At 31.5% G+C, this 5000-nt stretch overlaps 1 pseudogene; it reads left to right on the top strand.

The window, feature by feature from the left end:
* Window positions 1-309, top strand: part of LOC119576580 — a 6598-nt pseudogene extending 6289 nt beyond the window's left edge.
* The last annotated feature ends 4691 nt before the right edge of the window (window positions 310-5000 follow it).

The following is a 5000-nucleotide window of genomic DNA, read 5'->3' as shown; positions in this document are numbered from 1 at the left end:
TCCTGTTGCGCCTTTACGAGGTCACGGTGCAAAGACGAAAATCACGTGAGTCCCCCTTCTTTAAGGGCCTTGTCTGATATCCAGTTGATGCACTGTATCGCAGTATATTAGTGATATATTTGTCTGTCCTTCAGATTGCGCATAAAGATGCCAGTGATTTCGGTTAAAAAAAGTGACGGCATGGAGGGAGTAGGACCGGAACTGAGCTTCATGCAGGAAGACGAGGCAGCGTCCGTTCCACTCAGTCTTACGCCCTTCCAGATCCTGGCGCTTCGACTCTCCTCCAGCGAAAGCAAAACGGAGAACTAGCAACAAATTACACTTTTGGTATTCTCGCTTGATTATTCTCTGAAATATTATTGCATATGTACCGCGCATTAAAGTAGTTAGACTTAAAGGGAGTTGTAAACATGTATAGCCCTTGTACTATTCCTGCAGTAGAAGTAGCTCTTGAGGGGGGCGTGCGGCGAAGGATCGACATCGCGAGAAACCCATGCAGCATTTGAAGAAACTATGATTGAGTGATTGTTCTTTAAATGGCTGCTTCATGTTGTTCAAAATATGTGATTATTATGTATGAGATTTTTTTTTTTTTTATCATCGCTACGTTCATTTGAACTAAAATAAATGTTTTGCTACCCTTTTTCTCAAAATGTGTAAAGTGATGAATATAATTATGCGACTCGAGATTACATGGTAGTTTTACTTGGATTCTATGAGGAACAGGAATTGGCAAACCCATATTTGCTGATGCAAACCAATTTGTTTTTGTCATAGATTTCTGTTTCGAGTGTAAGTGTGGGTATACTAATTACGATGGTTAATGAAAAAAGTTCAATGCTGATAATAATCTATCTACAGCTGTCGAAATTTAGGATTTCTAATAACCCCTTTAAAATAGAATTATGTATGATTTTGGAATAATTTGCCTTCATCTGAGAGGCTGTTTATTGTATGAAGAATGGGCATAGACTAACCGTACGGCGTGCAAATTTTATCCACTAAAAATGTCAACTTGTTGAACCATCCTTAATTCTAATGAAAAATTAAACATTTTTGTATTTTCTTTTTTTTCTAGCGGGGGGTTGAAAAAGTATTTTAAAACGTTTTTTGTAAAAATTATGTAAAAAAACGCTAAAATAAGCAAACCTCTTAAATTTAAAAAGCCTTTAACCTATAAAAGACAAAAGAAAAATGTGGAGGTAAAAATTTTCACTGGTGATCTTTTGTGTAATATGTAATCCCAATACTTTATTGTGATCTTTACATTTTATGAGCGTCCGAGTAAAAGTCTTTACCGGTCGATAGGCGAGTGTTGAATGTAAACCAATGGGGAAGGGCCTCGTATGGAGGGGGAAATGGGGCCCTGGGGTGTTCCTCTCTAAGACGTGGGAGCAACCCGGAGCCCAAGGGGGGATGTCGGATGGTCATGGTGGTCGGCTGCCACACGAGCCATTCGTGTTAGAAGTTAAATTGGGCCCTTTCCCGCAGGGGTGCAATTGGGTCTTCTTTGAAGGTATGGGCAAAAAGAACGATGAGCCGCAGGGGCAGGGAATGATGGGTGAATGTTTGAACGGGCAAGGGAAAATAAAAAAAAAAGTGAAGGGGCGCGAAAAAGGGGGGAAAAGGGGAGAGAAAGGTTCAGGGAGATTTTAAAGGGAGGACGTAAGACACAGAGAGGGGGAAGGGCAAAGGGAAAAAAAAGGGACAGAGGGGATAAGCGAAAGGGAAAAGAGAAAAAAATATTGTTTGAAAATTGTTTTTAAGGAAACTCTAAGGCGGGGCTTGGAAAAAATAGAACGCTTCTGTGACGTTTTTCAAAACTTCATTTCTGCCCCCCCCCCAAAAAAAAAAAGATCTGCGCATGGAGACACTTTTGAAAAACCTCAAACTACTAATCAATTCACTGTTGATCAAATACAGCATGTATTATCAAATGTAATTTGAGCAAAAGAAAAAAAAAGATTTAAAAATTGGGCCAAACGGGAGACCACTTCCCCAAGGGCGAACCCATACAGATCACCGGCCTAAAACAAATGATTCGTCTTGCATATGCGACACCACTTGTTTTGCAAAAAATTTAACCCACAGTTCTCTCGTTAGTGGGAAATCATTAAGTACAAAATTGGCCGATTTTTTTTTTTTCATTATTAATATGTCTATTTATAGCTATATATATTTATTTTATATATATATATATTATATATATAAAATATAATTTTATATATACATATATATATATATAATATATATATAATATTTATTGGTTACGTAAGGTTTTTCGTAGGTTCGAACGGTCTTTTTTAATTATAATATATAAATATATTATAATAATTTTATATATATAATTAATTATATTATATTTATAGCATATATCTTTCAACCTAAAAAAAAAACTCTTTTAGTGGAGACACATTTCAATCTTCGAATATTAATTTTTTCCATATATTATTATATATATAATTAATATATATATTATATATATAAAAATTGATAATTATTATATATATATTTATTTATATATTATATTATATACATATATACAATTACTATTATTTTTGTGTGTATGTGTGTTTTGTATGTTATTTATTCTAACCAAAATATTTTAACATTTATTTATTATATATTATTATATATTTATAATATATATATATAATATACACCACCACAAACACACACACACCACACAAAATGGTATTTCAAATATCTATTTTCTATCTATCTATCATCTATTTTCTATTATCTATCTCTATATAATATAAATAATCAAATATGAACATATACATATATATATATTAAAATGTATATATTATATATTATTATATTTTATATAGAAAATATATTATAACCTACCCCACCCCTTCACACCACACAACACACACACACCACACACCACACCACACCACACACCACACACACACACACACATAATATAATATATATAATAAAATTATTAATTTTTATATGTATATATTACGAATATTGATATATACAACATATAGTATATATTGTATATATAAAATATAAAGTTTTGGAGGTTAGGTCATTTAGGTTTTAAAATTTGGTTTTGGTTAGAAATAACTGTAATTAAATATACATATTATAATATAATATAAATAAAATTAAAAATTATAATATAATTATTTATGTGTGGTGGGGGGGGTGTGTGGGTGTGTGGGGTGGGTGGTGTTTTGGGGGTGTGTATTTTTTTATACTTTAATAATTATTTAATTATAAATATATAAAAGTATATATTTATAATACACATACATTTTTATATAAAATATAATATAAGTGCATAGATGTTTAAAACCCCACCACATCCACACACACACACACACACAACCACACACCACACACCCACCACCCACACCTATTATAATATATATAATATATTATAATATATATTAATTTTATATAATAGTATATATATATATATATATATATATATATTTATATTTTATATATATAAATGTATACATAAACATATATAGATGGGTTTTATGTATGTACGTATGTATGTATATAATTTTATATATATATTATATATATATATATTATAATATATATATATTTTTTAATAATATATTAATACTACATACATACCCACCCCCACCCCAAACTTACAGCACACCCGACATCAAAGCAATTTATATAGGGATAATAGGTTTATTATATATTATATATAAAATATTATATATTATATTTTATATATATAAATATATTATATATTATAATATAATATATATATTATATATATATTTTTAAATTTTAAAATTATATATTATATATATTTTATAAATAGTTATACTTAATATATTATATAAATATATTATTATTATATATATATAATAATTTTTAGAAATATTATTAGGTTGGTTAGAATTTTTTAAATGTTATTCTTTATTAAAATTTTTTTTTAAATTTTTTAATATATATATATTATATTAATCTATATAATATTTTTTTTATTTTTTTATATATTTAATATAATTATTGTTTGTAACTCACTTGTCGTTTTTCTATATTTTTGTTTGGTGTTTCTCTCGTTTTGGGGGGGAAGAAAACACCAATTAAATAAAGTAGGTTTTTTTTTCATTGGGATAGCTCTGACAAAAAAAAAAGAGTTCTTCATATTTCCTGTGACCACGCGTCAGCTTCTGCCCGAGAGTGCTACTGCCAAAGGTGACACGACACAAAAAAAATTTGTACTCTAAAAATTTTTACGAGAATCTCACTCTTTTTCATAGGCGATATGCTACACAGCAATTAAAAAAAACAAATCTTCTATATTTCCATGGTGTAACATATCACACAAAGGGGGTATATATATAAAATAATCTATAATTATCACAATATAGGTCGATAAAATTGTCATCATATCCTGTTATGGCGGCATCACAATATGGCACTCACAACTCACATCATTTCAAGGCACGGGGTCGTAAGCGAAAAGGGTTACATCAATCCAACGTAGTCGAACGGGGCGCCATAGGTGATAGTTCCACAAATATCAGCCGTGGTGGCATCTGTGCCCATCGCATTTAGTACACTGTCTCTGCTTGGGGGGCCAAGGTTCTTTTTAAATCCAAGACTACTAAGATGCTTTAGGCAAGACAGTTGTGTCTGCCCCCCGTGTCAGGGGTGTGGCAAGCTACCTGATGTCATTATGCCGAATAATTCCGGACTTTAGGGAAGGGTGAGGTTTGACGTGCATAGGTGACACTCCTGGCATTGCACTGAAGGGATACAGGACTTTTATTCTCAGTTCTGTGTTCCCTTCTTTGTCTTTCTTAGCCTTCCGTTTCTTTGGAAGCAGTTTTCATAGTGTTCCCCCGATTGCAGACCTTAAACTGGCTTCCTGGCAGGACACTTTGCATAGAAAACCAATGGCCTTTCTTTCCCCAAACCGACATGTGGAAGTAGTGGGTTTTGCATAGACCTTTTTTTGTTGATACCCCACTTGCAGACTTTTTCTAGGCAAGGGGAGTGGTTTTTTA

Source organism: Penaeus monodon, chromosome 1 (genome assembly GCF_015228065.2).
Source record: "Penaeus monodon isolate SGIC_2016 chromosome 1, NSTDA_Pmon_1, whole genome shotgun sequence".
NCBI lineage: Eukaryota > Metazoa > Arthropoda > Malacostraca > Decapoda > Penaeidae > Penaeus > Penaeus monodon.
The sequence above is the reverse complement of the archived record's forward strand: the minus strand, read 5'-3'. Positions and strand labels throughout refer to the sequence as shown.